The following is a 24,778-nucleotide window of genomic DNA, read 5'->3' on the forward strand; positions in this document are numbered from 1 at the left end:
ATTCGAGTACTCCATAATCAGGATTATATTAAATCTATGTCATTATATTTATTTGAGAGCAGTGTTGGCCTAGTGGTTTCAGTGTGCGACTCTCATCCCTGAAGTCGTAGATTCGATCCCCAGCTGTGCATCAATGGACTTTCTTTCTATGTGCGCATTTGAAATTTGCTCGAACGGTGAAGATAAACATCGTGAGGAAGCCGACACGTCGAAGACCCAAAAAGTCGACGGCGTGTGTCAGGCACTGGAGGCCTACCTACTTGCCTATTAGCTTGAAAAATTATCATGAAACGGATTCATAAATCTGAGGCCCAGACCTAAAGAGATTGTAGCGCTACTGATTTATTTTTAAATGGTAAAATTAACATAAATAATATTGTAAAAATTATAAATAAAATGGCACGGTGACACAATCGAATGGCTGTCACGGTAAAGGAGGAATTGAAAAAGCTGGATCTGTGCGAAAGGAACAGGAGTGACAGATTATGAGAGGAACAAAGTGATAGATGGGAGTACATAAATAGTAGAAACTTAAGGAAACATTTGCGAAAATTAACACACACACACACTTGTAATTAAGTAACTTTTTACCATAAATTTCTTGTCTCTGTATAGTCATTTGTATCTTTGTTTTAATATTTGATTGAGTAATTATTAAGTCATTTATTATTAAAGTAAAATCTTTAATTATTCGTTATGAAATCAAAGTTTGCAGGTACTCGTATATCTATAAATATATGTCAGGGAATGCTGGGTTTATCATGAAATGTTCTGATCAAGTCAATTAACCGTTGATTTTTATTGATGCTTTGCTTAATCATTGAGATCCTACTATTACTTTTAGGAATTAAAATTGAATTCTATTTGTTTTTTTTTTTATTATTTACTTGTTAAATAGTTAGGAATCAATGCAATCATATCAGAGCAAACTGATTGAGTATTCAGTGGTTTTTTTGAACATTAAATAGATATTATTTCCAACATACATTATAATATATTATATAAAATATTGTTAACTATGTAGGTTAATAATAATCATTAAAAATTGATAAATAGCAAAGTAATAAAATTTTTAAATGTTTGGTAATTTCTCGACAAGCTCGCTGTATACTTGTTAAATAGATTATATAATCATATCTTATTTTAAGAGCAATAAGGGTTTTATTATATTGTTACCCATATATGTCATTTTATTGTTACCAATCCAGTTAATATTATTAGTACTTAAATATTTGTAAAGATTTATTTAATGGCGTAAAAGAAAATTGTATTTAGTAAGTAAGTTAGTAATAAACTGTAAATCTTTCTCAATAAATTAAAAAAAAATATACGTTATATATGTGTTAACGAAAAATAAACTATTTGCCACAGATACGTGGATAAATAAAACGCGAGAAATTCTCTAAATCGAAAATAAATCTTATACTCGCTGGAAATGATTCGGCAAACTTTATTTCTTGAAACTTGAACCGATTGCAATGTCTAGTGTTTTCATTTACAGCGTGAAAATCAATACTAATTCTCTCTACTTTGAACCGTCGTGAGCGCTGTATCCAGCTCTCCTAAATTCTTGTTTGATACCCAAAGCATACAGCATATGTGGGACTCATTGCTCTGTGTCACTCTCAGCTTCAGGCTCAAAATAGTTACAATGACTTACATTTTCGCAGTTCTACATGCAATGGAGCTATTTAGGAATATTATTTTTAAATACAAAAAATCAATACGTAAAAATAACTGACAATTTTAGAGTTGATATGCAGCTTAGTTTCATCATCGGTCGTCGAGGCAGAATACGAAATTCCACCCGTATCACCTCGACGTCCGTAATTTCACAACTGAGCATTTAAAGACTTTTGCACCACCACAAAACCAGCTGCACATCGAAGTATATCCGAACCAATTCGACTTGGGGTCCTACAGGATAAGAGCGTACCAATTCCTAAAGTCAAAGTCAAAAGTCGAAATAAATCTATAGTTGTAATATTTGTACATATATGAACACCATGTATGTACATAATAATTAAGTTATCTGCTGCATTGATTTTTATAACACCATGCGCCTATTTTATTTTATTTTATTTTACTAGTTTTTTTTCTAGGTACATTGTTTTGATATATAATTATCAAATCAATGTATACAAATTATTGTAAAACCCAGTTTAGTTTTTCTTGCCCATTCTTCTCCATCTTTTCAAATATTTTTCACTTGTAAATTTGACTTTCAAAAGTGCCTTTTTAATAGGTCTATTTAATAAATGATTTGACTTGACGAACTTAAAATCACCCTACTGCCCGGATGCCATAAAAAAATCTGTAAAAAATATTACAGCAAAAGCTAATGTGCCATATTTTAGTTGAAAAACATAATAAGCTAGTGTCCTTTGGTGAAAGTTAGCTGGCACGCATGACCGCAGCCACGAAATTGCAATGCCTTTGTGCTGTTACAAGTTTGCTGGCCAAAATACACAGTCATATTTTGTTAGCAGGTGAGCTTTGGAATAATGCAAAGGAAATGAACAGAAACTTTTAAAATTGTTTGATATTTGTTAGGTTAGGTTAGAACAATAAAATTTTTAATGTAGAAACGGAAAACAGATACATAATAGCAACTTAAATATAGATAAAAAATTTAGAATTGTGATTGATTTTAGTATGAGCGAGCTTTCTTCAATGGTTTTTAATTATACTTTTTAGTATAATTAACTTTTTAGTTCAACATAATTAAGAATTTGAGAAATTCGATATATACAGGTAGCTAAGCTCTTACTGCGAAGAACTTCGATAAATTTTCACAGTGAAAGGAAACATTATAGATTGCACATTGGAATCCTGGTAATTTTTTACAATAACGATATCTTATTTTCGTTGTAAAAAAATCTCAACTTAAAAAAATTATAGCCTGTGACAATTCATAGTCTGTGGCTAATCTATAAAGGTGCAGACAACGATTATAAGAACTGTCAAAATTGACAACTACAATAGATAAAGAGAACAAGCGCCATTAACTTAATTACTTTTTAACTGTTCTTTAATTATTGACTCGTTATTTGACCATCTTTCTCCAGATTTCCCTCGTCCATGTAACCTTAACTCCCTACTTTCCCTCCCATCCAGCCCGATCGTCAAAATTTTAGGGAAATTTATTGTGTTGTTAATAAATTAAAGTTATAAATAAGATTCTCCCCTCCATACCTTGTAGTATAAGGCTAAGTTCAGATGACCGCGCGTAGCCGCGCGTCGCCGCGCGGTTGGAGCATTCACATGATGGTATATGTACGCGCGGCAGCTTGGCTTCAACATTGATTGACAATGGACGTGGAGGAGGCAATTTGCTTATGGATTTTATATAGAAGACTGAGACGTCGTAGAAGAAAGCAAAGACGATACTGGGTGCATCCAATTTTAAGTGACAGACTTTCATCCAGCCTGTTTGTCACTTTGTATCCCGACTTGAGGTTACACGAAGATAATTTTTTAACTATTTCCGGATGTCAGTTGCATCCTTTGATTTTTTATACGATTCTATTGAAAATGATTTAAAATCCAGTGAAGATGCTATAAGATATTGCATATCACCAAATACTTAATACCATATCTTCGGTACTAATTTTGCATCGATCTATGTGTCTTTCCGTCTCAAGCCGCGAGGATCAACTGAGGTCGATACAGGTTTGCAAAACTTGTGCCGCGCGCGGCCGCGCGGAAGCGCGCGGTTCAAGATCTTGCGCGCGTTGGCGCGCGGTACCGCGCGGTAATATAGACGATAATTACCGTTTATATTGATCTTGTACCGCGCGGTTCGTAGTTCCGCGCGGTACCGCGCGGTCATCTGAACTTAGCCTAAGTTAACCTCTTGTATATATTATTAGATGTCTGTGTGTGTTGTCATTTTTGTTTTGGGTAACTCTGCTTAGAATAAATTCAATCTATCAAATCTATCCTCACCGTGTGAAGACTTAGAACGCGACATTGACGGAATTGTGATTTACACAGAAGTCGCCATTATAAATAAAGTGAAGTGAAGTAAACTTAATTACTGTAACTTTAAACTTAACCTCCTATATTAAAACCATAACTAATTATTAATATGCCAATATTCAACCACACAATAACTCCATGGTTTGTATGAGATTAATTATATTTCTGATATTGGTCGTTTTCCAAGATTTATTAAATCCTGTGAAGAGAAATTGGTCGTCAAACCACAACATCAGCACAAGGAATTCAATCAAAATCTGTGGAATTGTCGTTTCAACAATTCAGATGACATTTATAAAATTTGCGGTCAGGATCTTTGTCAGTGAAATAATTAACGCTTAATTGTTAAGTGGAATATGAAAGAACTAGCCGTTTCGCGCCCGCTTTGCTGGACGAATTAAAATAAATTTTATGTTTCATTATTTTATTTTTTTTTTCATATTTTTATTATTCTTCTTTTTAACTTCCCGCTAAGAAAATTGAAATATTTCGAAAATCGAGTTTTTAACAGATGTTGTCGTTTAGAGGTTCTAGGAAGCCTCCCCGAATGTTTCCGCGGTGAAGTCCGTATGGATAAATTTTCATAAAAGTAAAACAGCAATAAAAAAATGAAGGAACGTTGGAATTTAATAAATAAATAGCCATAAACCATCTAGGAAAAAATTCGCATCGAATGGTGGTAGTTTCATTTGATACGATCAGTGGTTTAGGCGTGATTGAGCCTCAAACGAAGACCATTTTCATTATATATATATAGAAGATATAGAAGATGACTGAGCAACCACGATTGCTGCATGGTATGTATTTAATGCCCTTTAATATTCATTAACGAAGTTTTTTTTTGCCGTAGGAAAATAAATATTATTTGAAAAAAATTAGTTTGTCTTAACATTAGTAGTTTTCTCAACCACAAGGCTCCAAATAGGTCTTCCACGGTTACTTCATTATTAAACAAATTTCAAAAAACGTATGTTATTGTAAATGTAATTTGTAAGAATCTTCGAGAACAATTGGAACCGGCTGTGTTTGTTGGTTCTTCTAATAGGTTGCGTTTGTGGACCTATAAAGTAAAATTTTGAATAACGATCAAAATATACTAGATTCCTGATGTAATAATTTCTTCTTCAGGGTGGTTTATGTAGGTAAGACGGAACTTGCCTATGAGAACCACAGGTATAAACGAAAGCCGCAAAAATATATCATAAATCTGATATGCAAGCCAACATTATCATGTCCATAAATAACACATTTAATGACCTCATAGACGGTTATTCAGCGCTGACAATAATTTAGTATATTTAGTGCAGCGCTATCTTCTCTTCATGATTATGCTAAAATTATATACCTAACTTAAATATAACTACGTACACAAAATTTACGTTGTCAATTGTCATGAAGCTGGTTATTATGACATTTATCTAAGACAGTATTGAATAAAAAATATCATAGAATAGGTACACGACGCGTTGCAATAATACTTAAGAATAAAAATAACAATAGAGGTCAAATGTTATTTCCGTGGAGTTTCTAATCATATCGAGATTATACTCTATGACATATTCGATTTTTGTTATAGTAATTTAAATATATTCATATTGGTCTAAGGTCCCGATATACAACGACCTTCACCGAGATGCTTATTTAATGTAACGTATTTTATATTTAATTTAATGTCAATAAATATAATCCATATGGGTTGCCTAGCAAATTTCAGTCCAGAGTATTTTAATTAATATTTAAAAAAAAATATTTTTTAAACATTTCACCGGTATAATTATTAGATAAATTCTATACCAATCGAAAGTATGAAGCCCATAGAATATGCAAACGTTAGGTTGTTTTTAATCAATTAATTATTTATGTGTATATTTTTTATGTGACACTAAAGTATATATACATCTTTAGTAAAAGAGAAAGTTATAGTGATACATATATAATACTACCCTGATTAAAAATATTGATTGTAAAAAATTTAAAAAATTTCCTACATGCAAAATATATAAAAAAAATTTTTTTTCAATATTAATTAAACATACTCTGGACTGAAATTAGCTAGGCAACCCATATGGATTATATTTATTGACATATTAAATTAAATATAAAATACGTTTCATTAAATAAGCATCTCTTTGAAGGTCGTTGTATATCGGGATCTTATACTATATTAGGATCTTCATTTTGTTCACAAAGTTTTCTTACTCCTGTCTTTAATTTTAGTAAACTTCTCTTTTATTTATGTTTGCTAAGTGATTTGTATAGAATATGTTTTATTTTTTTTATTTTATAAGTTTTAATAAATTTAGAACTTTTAAATAAATAAATACAACAATTACGAACTAATGAATAACCAACATGCTTAGTATATATAATATATATACTAGCTGATCGGGCAAACGTCGTTTTGCAATGTATATCATTTATAATAAAAAATAGGGGTTGATCGTAGAGGGGTGAAAGTTAGGGGTTGTATGTATTTTTTAATGCTGTATCATAAAAAACAGAAAAAATATCTAAAAAAACAATATTTAGGGGTGGACTACCCTTAACATTTAGGGGGATGAAAAATAGATGTTGTCCGATTCTCAGACAAACCCAATATGCACACAAAATTTCATGAGAATCGGTCGAGCCGTTTCGGAGGAGTTTAACCACAAACACCGCGACACGAGAATTTTATATATTAGATAAGGCTCTGTAGGTCATTCCAATAATAAACTATACAAAGCTTCTTGCCAGTTCGTAAAAGTTCGTTTCCGTTCCAATGGTTACTAACTAGCGCTAACTTAAGAGTGCTTTGGAAATGATTATTTGAATTAACTTTGATTTTATATTTATTGAGCCACACATCAAATTTACGTTTTCGAGGAATTGTAATCGTTAGGAAACCAATATATTTGTAGCAAACAAATTCGAACATAATTCGCAATCAGCGATGCGAATTGATCTACGCATTAACTATTTAATTATATTCAATTGCTTTATCATATGCAAAATTGTGATTAGATATAGATAGAGGATTGGAACACATACATATTAAATCGGACATTGACATTTTTTAATGAAATATTGGTATTTTATATTTTATACAAAATAATTAATTGAAATCTCAAATGACGAATTGTAAATTAAAACGCCACGTATTTTTATTATCGAAGATATAAATTTAATTTGTATTTATTTTCGACACATTTAATATTCTAATGACAAGTAAATTCATTAAATTTCCTCCCTCTAAGTCTCGGAAATCTAAAGTTTTAGATTTGTATAAATATGAACAAGTGATAAAAATTAGATTACCAAAGAAGTTTCACTTCTGACATGTATACTTTGTACGCACGCACTTGTTTTTGTAAAATTTATGTTCACCATAATTTAATCTATTTAATAATAGATACATACGTTATACTGTAAAAAATGCATTATATATCGTATGGTGTATTTAATAAATAGATATATATTATGTAAGTGTTGACAAATTAGAGAATTTAAATAAAACACTATTTTGACCGGATTGAAGTTATGTATTATTTATTATAAATTTACAACTATTTGACATAATTTTAAATTTTGAGATTCTCAAAAGGAAACACAATCCGCGAAAATAGAGGACACCGTGAGCCATTTTTGCCAAAACCCTCCATCTTTCAGTCGATACCAACTCCGGGGAAATAAATACAGATAATGCAACTTTCTCTGCAGCTGTGATACTTTTTGACATTCAACACCTTTTGTCTTCAGTCACCGTGACCACGCACGCTGTAAAGCACGCGAAACGTCGGATAAATTTAAAATGATGTCAAATAGTTGTAAATTTATAATAATACATAACTTCAATCCGGTCAAAATAGTGTTTTATTTAAATGAATAAAAGTTATGTCAATCAAAGACAATACTAAATTAGAGAATGTCACACGAATCTTCCCCCTTTTTAATAAAATTTAAATTCCATTGTATCGTAATGTTCTGTGTTTTTACAACACAATGTAGACACAATATGACTGATCTGATTTATTCAATACTAAAATAATATCTGTACATTCGTTAACATGATTAATTATTATGTAAAACAAGTTGATACTTCGTTTAATGATGTTACAGACCTTGGAAATCAGAATCAAATTGAGAGTTTTATTCAATTATTGTTCAAAATCACTGTAGTAATAAAATATTTTGAATAATCCAGATTTCTATTTTTTTTATAGAACAGGGGACAAACAGGCAGGAGGCTCACCTAATGTTAAGTGAGCCCATGGACACTCTCAATGCCAGAGGGTTCACGAGTGCCTTGCCGGCCTTTTAATAATTGGTACGCTCTTTTCTTGAAGGACCCTAAGTCGAATTGGTTCGGAATTGGTTTTCATAAGTGTTGCTACTAAAAAGTTCTCCACCGAAACAGGGACAAATATGACCCATTTGAGGGCAATAAAAAATAAAATGCTACGTATTTTTATGTTTTACCTACAAAAGGTAAATCTAAATATTTACTTACTCAAGTGACCTAATACAAAAATAGCAAATATTTCAATATCAATTTATCGAATAAATAATAAATCAAATAACTTTAAAGTTATTCGATTAAGTAAATAATTACTTTACTTTTTTCTTTAGCTGGCATCACTGCCAACTAATTCCACGTTTAGTAAACCTTAAAAAAAAATGTTATCTTTACTTGTGCGTTTTTTAATTGTTCGTGACTAAAAGGGCCGTAATTATCACTCGCCGTAAAATCACTTTTAATGTGAAGCACCGCAAATTAAAATGTATCACTAACAAAAAAAATGTATAGACTCAGATGTTCAGACCCGTATTGAAATTGAAAAATGTGCCCGGCCTAAAAGGTTTGTAATCTCTGACATGTCAAAAATGATAGCTGTCAGAATTCCATAAATAAAATTCGATTGGTACACAGCCGTGATTCTAAGGTCTGACCTCAGTGTTAAGGGGGACTTAAGCCACTAGAACAACACTGCTATCATCGATATCCACATATCACCACGATCATCACTTAGAATTCTTGTGAATTGTAATAGCGTATTTGTTCCTCAGTATTAAGATAAACTTTCACCTTTACCAATGTTTACAAAATTCGACCACGTTTATTTATACAGTAAATGAACAAACACTGAATATAATAGACAAATTCAATTGTAAAACACTGTTTGAGAGCTTAGCGACTGGCAGAGTACTTTGTAAAGTGGTATTGTTCTTTCAAGTCTATTGTAAAGCTTTAAGTTGTAAAGTTTGTGGCGAATCGGAACCACCTGTCAGCGATGAATTGTGCTGTTTTCTTGTTGATTCTATTATCTAAGCTGTTGTTCACTGCTTGATGGGTAGAATATTATAAATTCATAATTTAATAGAAAACTGAGAGCCTAGTGGCTCATGGTCTTTAGGGCTTTCATATCACTTTCGGAAGCACACTTAGCAAAAGCTGAAATTTTGGCATATTTTCGACCTAAAATCGACTTCTTTCTATGCGTCTTGGGATGAGTATGGGGTGATAGGAGCAAGGAATCATATATTTTTTAGCATACCATATCTTAAACTACTAACAAATATTATATCCACAAAAAAAAATCGGTTGTCTGTAAAGTCGGTTTACTGACGATAGTTGAACGAACATTCACTTTTCACTGCACTTCATACTTAACGAAAATATGTAAATGTATTATTGTATAGCAGCTGCCCACGCGGACGCATCGCTCACTCAAGTAGGAGAGAGACAGATGTCGAACGCTGCCGAACGCGGAGACCGATTGTGCCTCTTTGTCGCTCGTTCTGCGCTCTCGCTTGCACTTCAAGCCTTAAATGGAACGCCTCAGAGCGAGGTAACGCCGCATGAGTCATGTTTTTTCGTGCAGCCGGCTCCATCAAATTATAAGACGTTGTCATATATATCCAGTTCTGGTGCAGAACTGAGGAAAACGCTTAAGCAGCGAAATCACAAGCGGAATTGGTGACTGCTGGCGAAGGAAAGTTCGTCCGCTCCACTCAGACTGCTGTGTACGATGCTGGGCATACTTCCGGAATCTAAAACAATATTTAATCATATATAGTCTAAGCAAATTCGGAAACAGGCTCACCTGACTCAGTCTGTCCCCTCAAAACACCCTCTTGCTCTCTTCGTAGTTCAAGAGATTATTACCCCAACGTGCCCAACAAAAACACAGATGGGTACAAGATAGAGTAATAGACATTACACCGGTAATCTTGCCTTTTTGTACTTTTCCAGCATACATAGGCTTATATTTTCGTTCATATTCTGTATGGCTCATCATGGCTGCTACTGAATTCAACTCCCTCCTAACTAGTGCAGCATAAAGCGTCGTCATTGCTTTGTCTGAGAAAGAGAATTACGCTAATCGAATCTGGGTCGCCTGTGGAGTATCAGCCAGTAACAAATGTGTTCGCGAAAAGTAAGGCACAAATTTTAGTTACCTATATTCTTATTAAGATTCTTGGGCTATGACGTTCAAGTGAACAGGCGCTAATTAAATATTTAAGTTGGCGCATAGTAAATAGTACCGGTGACCCCAGACATGATGCTTTTCCCGCTCGACGAATAAGTATTGCAATACACGGAGGAAATGCCAGCATTAAAGGTACACTGACACAGGGACTTTTAAAATTTGTTTTATTTATCTATTCATAAATTATAATTATTATTATTACTATGTAGGTTAAGACCATTGTAGTTAATAATAAATTAAATTTACTTGCACGTTTGCGGGCGCATATGCTCTTTTATGAGTAAAACTACTGGTTTTCATACAAGCATTACTTGTATTACCCTTTTCTAGTTCGAATAGTCACAAATTCCATCGCAATAAATATAAAAGCAGACCGTTACAGGAACTCTGTGACAAATTGAAAACGTCCCGTCTTTAAATCGAAGAAGGGAATAAATAATATAGACCAAGATCTGTTGAATTATTTTAAATCTATGATTTATTTCATACGTTTAAATATATTATGTAGAATATTGGAATAGTTGCACAGATCGAAATCACTTCATCACTTGTCATCTTGTATTTCTGCCATTCACTACGCAGAGGCAATGAGAATCATAGGGGACATAAATCAAAATCACTCGTAGATTTGAATTGTATCTGAACGAAAGAATTAACTTTTTTATACACAATAATAGGATATTTAGGCAAAATAAAGAGCACTAGCCCCCACACTAGAATTCCCTGTGTCGTTGGCAGCTAGTCTTTTTCTTTTGACATGTTAACTATACCTTACTTAATGATTTCTACATAACACATTTTTTATATAAATAAACTCTTTTTGCACAATGAGCACATGTTCTGTATAGGACAGTGATGTTTGAAATCGAAGTATGTGATGTTTGAATTAAAAACAATAAACATGTATTGATTCTTCACTATAATTTTAGTGGTTAAATTTTATGAAAAGCACAATACAATATAATACTCTCGATAAAAAATCACAAAGTCTAATTTAGTTTTTTTTTGCAAGTATTTTAGTGGCAATAATTAATTGAATTACATCACATTAGTCTGGACTAGAGATGTTTCTTGCAATTTAATTAATATATTTTAGGAGCTATTAAAAAGCATTTGACGCTTACGTCACTTTCGTTATGCGACTGTATCGTCCGTCTCATGTCACGCGAACTTGGGCCATGCATTTGTTATAAGTTTAAGTAACTTTTACCTTGCCTCGGACTCGAGCAAGCGACTTCTTTTGAACCATTTTATCTTAATTAAATACTAATAAAAAGGTTTATATTAAATCTATCTGAGTAGGTACCTCAGTTAGCATTTTAATAAGATACACTTCGTATTGTCTTTGATTAACATAACCTTTACACATTTAAAGAAAAAACTTTTTAACCGGATTAAAGTTATGTATTATTATAAATTTACAATTGTTTAACATAATTTTAAATTTATCCGACCTTTCGCGTGCTTTACAGCGTGCGTGGTCACCGTGACTTAAGAAGATACACTTCTTGAACTAATTTTATTAGCATTAGAAATAACATTTATAAAGAAGGTCGTAAAATAATATTTGTTTCATATAAATACTAATTGAGTAATGAGTGATGAATCTTATTCACAGATATTTATATAATTATTAAATCAATCATATTATGTTTGTGGACCCATTATCATTAAAAATGAAATCTTAGACCAGGCCTTCGTTATTTATAGTAGAAATGATATCTTAAAAAAATAATAAATCTTAAAGTGCTAATCAAATTATTTTATTTCATAATATTTATGATGTATTTATTCTTTAAGCTCTTATGCTATTGTTCAGCCTAGGAACTCTACACTACCAGATTAATACTAGACAAAACTTATTCTAATATGTGTTTACGAGCCATTTTGCACATTCGGGATTTCTTAGTTTTAAAATCGGGCTCGGTTACGCCCCGAGAGTATAGCCAGACGTGGGCACTCTCTTCAATATTACTTTGCATTAATTCGTTACATAGCAATTAACATTTCATTATTTCGCCTATATTCTATTGCTATACGCGAGTGGTGTGTGTGAGTGTATTTTTATAATGATATTCCTTCCTCGTCTAACACTAAAAACCTTCCATAATCCTTCTTAGATATACCAATTCACACGAAAGATTCGTTTATATATTATAGTATAATTTTATAAATGGTCATAAACCAATTACATATTATAAAATATTATAAATTTGTTTTGATTTTCCATTTATCAATTTTTTAACATTATTATTATTACTTTGTAATATATGTTAAGAATGTTGTAAATACTGTATATTTGTGTGTTGGAAATAAATTTGATTAAGATTTATAAATCATACGATAATCAAATATATACAATAATATAATATAGCAAATTTCTTGCATATACAGAAAACATAAATGTACTTTATACGAGTATATAGCTTAAGTTTATACTTTAGCTATATACTCGTATGTAGCACTTGGTATTTTACGTCACTTAAAATACAGCATAAAAAATGTATATTATTCAAATCTGTACAATAGTTACATGTATGTTAAGAATGCTAATCCACGGAAATTGGTCACCTCTAAGCGTAAATTGTAGCTGCATTTAGCGAAAATGTTTCTCAAACAGACTAATAGCTGGGAGATAAGCAAAGTGCTTCGAAAGTGGCTTAAACTGTAATCTCAGTTTAGCTTTCGCTTTTTTATTGGGCTAAAGTTAATATGAATTCGCTTTGGGAATACTTTCATTAATTGTAATTTGTTTCTTTAGAATTTCTAGTATCCAGCCAGTTTCCGAGCGGCTTGGTCCCTTGGCGTTGCGTATGTGGGGTCTCTCTGCATCTTCTACCGCATTTATCACGGAGAGTGTTCAGAGGATTTGTACGGACTAATACCTGCAGCTGAGTTTCATTATCGGACGTCAAGGCAGAATACAAATTACTCTCCGTATCACCTTGACGTCCATCGTTCCACAACCGTGCGTTTTTTAAGGCAGTTGTGCCGAGCACCACCACTATGTGTAACCAGCTGCCCACTGAAGTATTTCCGAACTTCGACTTAGAGTCCTTTAAGAAACCGTACCAGTTCTTAAAAGGCCAGCATCGCACTTGCGAGCCCTCTGGCTATGTGGGTGTCCATGGGTGGTGGTATCACTTAACATACTGAAAATGCAGGCTCCAACCTGCCCATAAATATCATTAGGATATTTCCGGTGCAAAAATCAGCCTTTTGTGCCTGACACACGCCGTCAAGTTTTTGGGCCTACGGTATTTTACGACGTTTTCCTTCACTATACAAGCCAGCAATGTATAAATAGAAAGTCCATTGGTGCACCAGGGTTCGAACCTACAACCAATGAGAGTCACGTACTTAAACCGCCACCAACACTGCTGCTGCAACAAAAAAAATAAGTCCATACTTGCGTCGTTGTTATTTCACATTTATTATCAGTGCGCTGTATATTGCTAGACTATACTTTTATAAGTAAATAAAACTAAAACACATACTAAGAAGCTAGCCATTAATCCATTAGTGATAGGGTCGTTTACAGCGAGTTAATGCAATGTGCAAACAGTGTGATGGATGATGTCATCACTCTTGCAATTGTATTAAATGTTGGCTTTTATTTATTGCTCTCTAGTATTGATTAGCAACACTCACCTTTTATTGCTATACCAAACCTTACTATTCGCGATTCAACAGTTCTAGCATTTAGTCTGCAGTCATGTTTGTCAGTCGCATGACTCAACAAGAGCTATAGTCTAGTCGACAAGTTGAAAATGGAACAAAATAGAGATACTACTCTTAAAATTATGTGCGATAGCTCATTGGATCCGGAATGACGTCTAGAAAAATGTGCTAAAAGCGTGTATTAGCACATAAAAAATTGCAAAAGTTATAGACCATTAAAGATGAAAAATAATGGCATTTAGTTTTTTGCCAATATTTAATAAACTATTAATATTTAAGAAATTTCAAATAAAGATTCTGAAAGAGGAGGATATTTCCAATAACTTACCAAGTTGTTATAAACAAATATTCAACTTTTTTTATTTTTTTTTTCTAAAACTTCTAAAATTAACAAAAACAACCATATTTTATAACAAAGTATAAAAAAAATTTTTTTGTAAATTTTTTGACTATCATGAATATTACTTTTATTTAAAATAATTTTTTTTTTCAAATTAAAAAAAACGATTATAAACAATTAAAAATTGTTATTAAGGAAAATTTTTTTTTTAAAAATCATAAAATTTTTAATGTAATAAAGTTGTGTTAAATTTTTTTTTTAAATATTGATTTAATCAATTTGTTTAAAAAAAATTTATCAACAAATGGCGGGAATGTTTTTTTTTGCAAATCAATAAATATCTTGTATTAATAAAAAAACGATTATATGATGATTTAGAAAAAAAAAATTTTAACAACATTACATGGATTTTTAAGTTTTCGTTTAAGTAAAAAAGTTTTTATAAACAAAGTATAAATATTTTTTTAAATTTTAAGGCACGATCTTGTTAAGTATGTATGTAAGAAAGGCTCTACGAAGCGAAATATTTTTACGACCATTATTTAAACATTTTTTTTCACTTACAATTAAGACGGTCGTTCGAGAAAATTTCGTTAGTTAACAATTATTTAACTTGTTGAAAAATTAACTTTAAGTAAAATTTTCAACGGGAATAAATTAATTATAGTGTTCAGAACACACCATAATTTTTTCAAATTTAAAAAAAAATATTCAATACCTTAAATAAATTAATTAATGTGCCGTAGTCGCTTTTGACGCCACGCGCGAATCCTAAAAATGTCAACCGCAGACCTATTTTCAGCGTTAAATTAACATTATAAATAATGGAGATAGAGTTCTGGAAGTCAGGAGTTTTTTATTAGAAATTCCTCCTCTTTCAGAATCTTTATTTGAAATTTCTTAAATATTAATAGTTTATTAAATATTGGCAAAAAACTAAATGCCATTATTTTTTCATCTTTAATGGTCTATAACTTTTGCAATTTTTTATGTGCTAATACACGCTTTTAGCACATTTTTCTAGACGTCATTCCGGATCCAATGAGCTATCGCACATAATTTTAAGAGTAGTATCTCTATTTTGTTCCATTTTCAACTTGTCGACTAGACTACTAGTGCGTTTGAATCCCGGCTCTAATATTTAGCGTTTTATCACAACGAACCACTTAGTGCATGCTTATAACGATTTCTAGTATTTTAGATAGTCTAGAGTCTTGATAGTCAGTCCCAAGACTTAACAGGAGGTAGTGCATTTGAATCGCGGTTCTAATATTTATAATCGCCGTGACACAAAAAGCTAATGACCTAAAAAGAAAAAACAGTAAAGTATATAGAAATCTAAGACAATAGAGGATTACCTGCTACTGCGTCACTGTTTTACTTGGAGCTTCATTATATTATGAATTACCTTCAATCGTATCAACATCTGAAATGTGACCAATGGCTTTTAAAATAAAAATAAAAAATGTGTTTATTCATTAGCAATGACTTACAATGTGTAAGATTCGGGAACCCTATTAAGTACAAAACACCTGTGTCAGTTGTTAAGGTTCCCAGCTCTTCCATTACAAAGTTAATATAATATAATATATAGTTGTATATATCTCGTTAAAATAAATTATTTTCCTAATTTTTGTCAACAGCATATGCGACACACACTTACGCGTAATACGCGTGAATATGCGAGTGAATAAGTGTGCGTGTGGGTGCATGTGAGTGAACGAGTGAGTGTGTGGGTGCATGTGAGTGAACGAGTGAGTGTATGGGTGCATGTGAGTGAATGAGTGAGTGTAATGTGTATGAATAAAGTACATTTTAGGCCTCAGAAGCTTCGATGTCCACTTTATAGAAATTGTACTCATAAATCCAGTTTATTAATATAACGATTAACAAATTATAAAATAGTTATGGTCTTAATGTATTTGTTTTTAAAATCATGCAGGAGAACTCATTTACGCCTGAGGGATTTGAGGTACTCTTTAATTTTGTACCCTTCAGTAGACTCGACCCCCTGTATCTCCAGGGTCCATCTGACATTAACGACTTTAAACTTTGTAACCTGAATAGATTTATTTGGTTTATTTTTCTTTGGAGCTTGAATAAGTACAGGTCAAAAGCATGCAATAAATATAACATTGGTTGATCTTTATATATATATATATTATATACTAAAGTGATGAAAAGAGACGCATGACTTTAGTTTAATATATATTATGAAGATCAACCAATGTTATATTGTTTTATTTCATGCTATTGACCTGTACTTATCTAAGCCCCATAGTAAAAACCTTTATTTATTAAAGTTCACCATCAAGGAATCTTTTTATAAATTTACTGTGCTAATTTTGTTTTCATTTTTTAAGAATAACATAATAAATAATAGGAATTACAAGGTTCATCAAGATCATGTATTCATGTATCGAAACCATATAAAAAGGCAATCATTGGAATACTCGAAGTATTGAACATAAATTTATCTAAAGATAATCTAAAAATAGAGCACAGTAATGAGGTCTTTTGGGAGGCTTCGTATTTCGAGCCAAACTGTGATCTACAGCTCAGTCCTCTGAGGTTGCCAGTACTCAATGTTTCACGTTTGCTATTTTACCATTTTCAAATATTCATCCCTTTCAATGTTAGTTTCTAAGGAAAGTATAGTTTGGAAAAGGCTTAATTATATCGTAATTGGAATATATTTTTGTCAGTAATTTTTTATATGCATTTCATATATGCAATATGTTAAATATATTTAGATATTTACTAGAACTGACTCAATGTCAAAACATAATGAATATAGATTATCTATATAAATAAAAATGAATCGCAAAACATAAGCAATTTGAATAATTTTGTATTTATTCCCTGAATTCTGGGCAAAGGTTTTTATGTAAAGAGTTCTTTATTTCGGAAAAGCGAACAGTCTCTATGGGGTAGCAAAGAAATATGTTCCATATGTTGGTATGTAGCAGCTACTAAAAAGGTATACAGTCTAAAATCTTATTAAAGCGAAATGAAGTTAAACAAGTTTTTCATCACAATAAGACAAGGTACCAATTTTATTTTTCTCTCTCATACGTGATGTGCCTTTTAAAACCTAATCACTTTCTCTTTATGCAGTGATAAACTTAATACATTTAAAACTGTATTCATAATAATAATTACTATATTTCAGAACGTTGAAAACTGTAAACAATGAACTACAAGCTCCCTTCTTATCAGAATGTCAAATCATAAAATGACTGCCTCACGACTGATTTGCGCGAGACCGCTGCTGCGAAAATCGCTGTGTGAGTTCGAAAAGTGAGTTACAGAATCGCAGGGCTGTATTGAATTATAGAAGAAAAATACCTTATTTTATATTATATAAAAATGAAAGTATAATTTCAACAAACAATACGATAATTTAGAAGTGCCAAACGCCGCATTACACCTAATGAGACATTTTAAATGAAAATAATTTTCACAGAAAATATTTCCCTGAAATTGGCGTACAACTCGAGTATCATAGAAGCCTCACAAATAAGGCAACCAATTTGTCACATGTGAATTAGTCACGTTCGTTTACTTTGAAAATAGACGCTGTTTGATGTTTAAATAGAATTTTATTACTCATATATCTTGTAACTTGCATGAGTTAAGTTCGGTGGTGGTATGGATATGTTCAGCTATAATGTGTTCAAAGTCAAAGTCAAATCATTTATTTCAATTAGACCACCTAGAATGGCACTTTTGAACGTCAAACAAAATACAAAGAAGATTTTTGTTGACACTTCCAAAAGGTAGTTTCGTGTGGAGAATAATGGGCAAGTAACTCCACACTTACTCTTTTAAAATAGGTTTACAATATTTTATGGTGATCGACCAATAAATACATTTTAATGACCCATTAGCTCATAAATACTGGGTATATTTGTTAAATTGGTAGTTGTTTCGAGTAAAGTCAGTAATTATAATTAATTATTGCAACGCAGACAACTTAAAATAAAACAAATGAGGGCGGCTGTCAGCGCGTTGTCGCGTACCGGTGACAGTTCGAGCTTACGTTAAGTAGATTATTTATAACAGTTAATTACTTAACTTATGGTTAATATTCATTATGATAAGAACTATTAATCCTAAAAAGTTAAGTATAGAAATATAAATATTAAACAATCTATAAAATTGCTAGCATAGGTCGTAATCTTCTCACTAAGCTTTGGTCTAAGTTTCTAAAGATTATACGATAGTTTTTCTTCAATTTTGAGTGAAAAAAAAGTATAAACACAAATTATAGAATAAAATGAAGAATCAAAATTAAATATATCTATGATTACTAAAGTTAAGTAGCAACACTGGTTCAGATAATCAAGTAAAATGTAATTGGCATTTTAAGATTTGTTAACCCTTTTAAGTAAAAAAATATCTGCATCAATGTTCCCAGCTCTTTTATAACAAACTTAATAGTACTTCCATAAAAAAATATGAATGTGTACAAACACATATGAAAACATAAGTCATACTGGCATCAGCTACTAATGATATGCTATACATTTGAGGTTCTTCCTCTTCAGAAGCCCTCACATCTGTAGAGCTATTTATTTTAGGAGCTAATCTCTAAAAGAAATTTTAAAGTTCAGATAAACGGCGTACAATTCCCGCGAGGTGAAATTAAAAGAAATTCAAACGTGATCTTCCGAGTCTTTCTGTGTTTTCCTTTGCCGAGTCAGCTTATTGCTTTAAGGAAGCTGTTAGAGTTGTAGCTAAGTTTAAATGTTAGCTGAACTTTAAAGAACTACATTTATAGTTATATGTTACAAATATGATTTTTTGTTTTTATTTAGACGATGTTATTCTAGTGAAATTTTTTATGGTAACATTTTTACGGATGAAACGCAATAATAATAATATTAGCGTCACGAATATGTGCAGCGTTTTTGTCGAAGAAAAGGGAGAGAGCGATTGAGACCGATTGAGAGAGAGTGAGAACGGGCTAACGTAGAACGTAGCAAATAGCCATGGAGCGAGAGTAAGATAGAAAGTAAGTGAGAAAGATCGAGAGAGAGAATGAGATAGAGCGAACGTCGCATCACGCACAGTGCCATGGAGGGAGAGGTGGGAGAGAGCTATATTGAGAAAGATTGAGAGAGAGAGTAAGAAAAAGTTGTAAATAATCGGGAAATAATTAGTAGTTACATATTAGAACTTTAGATGACAATTCTGTCGCATATCGTCTTGTGCAGTAGACGCAGATTTTTTATTTATTTATATTATCACGTATACAGTGTGAATAAAGATATACAAATACATGGAGGGATCATGTTATATACTGGTACATGATCATCTATTGGAGCTTTTACCTTACTAATAATTAATTTACAAAGAAGTTTCACTGCTGACATGTGTACTTTGTACGCACGCACTTTTTTTTCCACTAAAACCCAATCCATCTGCTCGATATGGCACGGGAAGCACGGTTATAGTTTCCCTTAACCCGTGTCTGCGTCAAGAGCATCTGCTGCGCTACTGCGAGCCCAACTTCCGAAACCTAACCTACCAAAAAATTTGGCAACTGTGTGATGAAAAAGATGGTAACTAAGAAACAGCGTGGATTTTTTTCAATAGCAAACTTTCTAGCAATTACCTAACAATTATATTAGATGTAAGTCACGTGCCGCAGTTGAATGGGAAAATTCCTAGTTCCTTAAAGGACATTTCGCGACCAATAACAACATATTTACATATTAGTTTAGTTCAATCTAAGTGATTGGCTCACTTGGTGATATACATTTATATGGTGAGGTTAGGATCCGGGTTGTAGTAACAGTTTGTATATATACAGAGCAGAAGAGCAGGTTTGGCCTAGTGGCTTCAGCGTGCGTCTCTCATCCCTGAGGTCGTAGGTTCGATCCCCGGCTGTGCAATGGACTTTATTTCTATGTGCGCATTTAACATTCGCTCGAACGGTGAAGGAAAACATCGTGAGGAAACCGACATATCTTAGACCCAGTCAGTCGCGTGTGCCAGGCACTGGAGGCTGATCACCTACTTGACTATTAGATTAAAAATGATCATGAAACAGATTCAGAAATCTGAGGCCCAGACTTAAAGAGCGTAGCGCCACTGATTTATTTTTATTTTTTTTGTACACATGTTTCCAAAGTAATATAGATAGGATGGGGCTTACAGACAGACGTCACTGCAGCCCTATACTCTGCAGTGACTGAGCATATAGTCCTGTACGCCGAGGCTGTGTGCCAGCAGTTGAAAGAGTACATATCAAAAGGAAACTAGATCGTACAAGGTGAGAGTACTCAACTACTGCTTAGTAAGTAAATATATAACATATAATTAATAAATATAGCTAAATAAAGTCTCTTTTAAGGAGAGGCCAGATTTGACATTTCCCTGTTGTTTAGGTTCTCGGCTACATATCGGCCTGATAGGCTATTAGGGGGCCTAAAAAAACTTGTTTGTTTTGAGTATATAACCATTTTTAGAAAACATACGCTACGGTTAAAGGCTTTTATGACGGTAGAAATATATTTAAAAATATATGTATGAGTGCTTGTTTAAATTTTAAATTTGTAAAAACGACAAATAACCTGACTAGGTCCGATAGATAAGTTGGATGATAAATAAAATAAATAAATGGGAAATAAAATAAATTGAATAAGCTTTGTCCACTAATCTTTGGAACGGCTTTAACACTCCCTCGTTCTTGAATGAATAAATACCTTAGAGCCAAAATTTTGTAGCGTGAGGCACAGTCGGCTAATAACCTACTTGCTTTTTAAGACAACACATTTGTCCAGAAACAGATCCAGCCTTGCGATTCTGTAACTCACTCTTCGAACTCTCACAGCGGTCGCACTCAAATCAGTCGTGAAGCAGTCATTTTACGATTTGGCATTCTGATAAACAATAAACAAGCTCCCTCCTTATCAGTGAGTTCGAAAAGTGAGTTACAGAATCGCAAGTCTGGTATCAAACTAAGACTAAACTGTTTTCATGAAATAATATTTTAATACCTACCTTATACACCTTGTACACATTACACGGCAAAAATACTTTACAAGATTTTTAAAGTTTTACAATGATTTTCTAGAAAAATTACTTCTCTGAAATTTATAAGTTCTGTAACTAAACTTCATTAACGGTAATCTATCTGTAGATAGTTCTTGGAAATCCAGAGTTTTTAGTTGATCGAAGTTACTCTACACTTCGGAAGAGTAAATTGACTTAGACGCTCGAAGTTAGTGCAATATCCAAGAATGTTTTTTCTTTCGTATCCTAAAAGACTTATTTATGGATAATCAATTTAGCAGCGGTTAATTAGGCAATGCCTAATTAATCGATTACTTAAAAAAATTGTTTTGACCCACCCTAATAGGCATCTCCTGGATAGGCATGCCCTCCAACTTAAGGGGGCGTCCATAAATTACGTGAGGTGTTTACGGGGGGGAGGGGGTCGAGTCAAATCTCATTTAATCTTACGTTGGAGAGACAAATATCACGCAATTTTTTTTCTGATTGAAAAAAATTTTTTTGGAAAACGTTTGACCCTAAAGGCCATCTCTGCAACTTCCCGCTAACTCCATACCTAAACGCTTAACATTTCACTTATTTTGTTTTAGTCGTAAATAAAATCACGAAGCAATTTTTCTTTTCTTTTTACAACAACAATCCAACGTGTAGACGACGAATTACGTAAGAAACCCACATTTTGAAAAATCTCACGTGAGATTGGGGGGTGGGGGAGGGGGTTGAATAAAATCTCACGACATCTCACCAGGGGGGGAGGGAGTCACAGAAAATATAAAAAAAACACCTCACGTAATTTATGGACGCCCCCTAACATCTGGTGAGATTGTGACAAGTAGGTGGTCAGCCCTCTGTGTCTGACTAAAGAGAGAGAGTCAAGCACGCATAGCCACATTTCTTACATCGCATGTTACATATTTTTCTTTTGTTAAGTCGTCTAAGTACAAAAGAAACTCATGCTAATCACATAGAAAATGACCGTTCCGTATTATCAGCTATATTATTGAGTGACGCGACGACCAAGCCCATACCTCATGATTACAACGAGCAAGTTAAATGGGCCAAATACGCAATCTAATCCGGCCGTTTCACGTTACACCTAGTTGGACACATTCCCGTACACCACAGTACATTATCTGTCACTATGCCTCAGTTATTCACAGTTTATAATCGGTATCAGAGATAACATGGGGCAACACTTGCAACCGTGCAACGCACTTGAGTCTTCTGGCAATGTGATGTGTGCGGTATCACTTAACATTAGGTGATACCGCCCGTTTGCCTCAAAAAACAGAAGAGGATTAAAAGCTAACAAGAGTTATACCGTCTTATTGCCCGAACGTATTTAGTTGTTTTCGACTAAAAAACATAACCTAATAATTAACTTTAACGTGACTCATACATGAATTCTCTAAAAAAGATTCAAGTTTTTTTTTTTAAGATAATTCACACCAATTGACCTAGTCCCATGCTAAGCTGGTGAAGCTTGTATTATGGGTACACATACATATTTATACATATTTAAACACCCAAGACTTAAGCACAACACCAAATGCTCAACACATCGATGTTCGTCTCAGCCGGGGATCGAACCCGGGACCCATGGATTCGCAGTCAGGAGTACTAACCACTAGACCAATGAGTCGTCAAATTAGATGAAGGTTATTTATAAAATATTACCATCATCATCATCATCATTATCAGCCTCTTTTTTTACCATTTCTGTACGTAGTCCTCCTCCATTTTACTCCAGTACGCCCTGCACTGGCCTCTGTATCGACACACCATCCTCCTTGACGATGTCGTCAGTCCACTTGAGGAATTTAATGAATTTAATTGTTATTAAAATATTAAAAGTGTCGAATATCCTACAAATAATAAATTTAATTTTTTTAATTTATTTCTTCGATATTAAAAAGCACGTGGCATTTTAATTTACAATTCGCCATTTGAGATTTCAATAAATTATTTTTTCATAAAATATAAAATACTTATACATAAATTCTCATTACGAATTTTTAATTTTAAAATATAATTTCTACAAGGTAATTCACCCTTCTCACTCTCTCTCAATCGGTCTCAATCGCTCTCCTTTCTTCAACAAAAACACTGCACATTTTCGTGACGTTCCGTAAAAATTTTACCCTCAAGTGCCTAAACAAGTTTCACTTAAAAAACCTAATTCTTTTAATAACTACATTATGAGTAAACTACATCCTAGCACAGAAGTGAGCAATTATTCAATTAAGCGAGACAAGCAATTTTAGAACATCTGCCGTTAGATTTATTTCGATAATATTATTCAAGTATTTAAAACGTTTAATAAGATTACAATTTTGAGTCATTATTTCCTATTCAACGAGAGATGGTACTGTTATGAATAAACCTTCCATCCTTTTCACGTCAAGTTGAAAAGGATTGCGTTCCACAACATCGCGTTTTTCAAGGCTCTTTCTGTCGCGCTCCTCTATTTTCCTTCAAAAATAGAGCGTACCTCCTCCCCCTCCTTCCTCATGATGCTACAGGTTAGACCCTTATTTAGTGCCTGCGTTTTGACTTCTGTCCCAAAAAAATTGAAAACTTGAATTGTAACACATTCATAACTGTTTAAGAAATAAATAGATTATTGTTTTAACAAGTTTTATTCATTATCTTGAATTCCTTTGCCATTACTTTATTATTTAGTTTTTATTATGTTTCATTTTAGTATTTATTATGCTGTTCAAATAATATGTTCAATATTATATTTTAAGATTACTCTAATTGGTGCTATCAACGCCATCTATTGTCGCACAGTTGTATTATTCCGCTGGATGTTTTAAAATGATTTATAATTCTGCTTGTCAGGGTTTTAATTCAACCTGATGACAGGACCTGGACTATTACACCATCTTCTAATTTTTCCCAACGTGAGGCCAACGCCCTACAGGCGGACAACTTGATTGTTAAGAAATGTATTAATTATTTGGAATTTCAATTTCAGTTTTTCATTATATATTTTGAAAATTCACTTACTGTTTCTGAAACTAAGTTACTTAACTGAACAATTAAATTTTTTAATATTAAAAATTATATATGTTACATAGATAACACTTAGGGGCATAAGAATCTTAGCTAAATTAAACATGGCACTAAAAAGGATGGAAAAACTTGTCTGGAGGAGATTTATGTTGCAAGGTTTTTTCTATAATAAACTTATTTCTTTTCTTTACACCGAGCTGAACTGTTATTATTAATCTGTGATCTCATAATTCTTTTTGATGAAACTAATCGTAACTTTTCCGGA

This window comes from Pieris napi, chromosome 15, assembly GCF_905475465.1.
Source record: "Pieris napi chromosome 15, ilPieNapi1.2, whole genome shotgun sequence".
Classification (NCBI taxonomy): Eukaryota; Metazoa; Arthropoda; class Insecta; order Lepidoptera; family Pieridae; genus Pieris; species Pieris napi.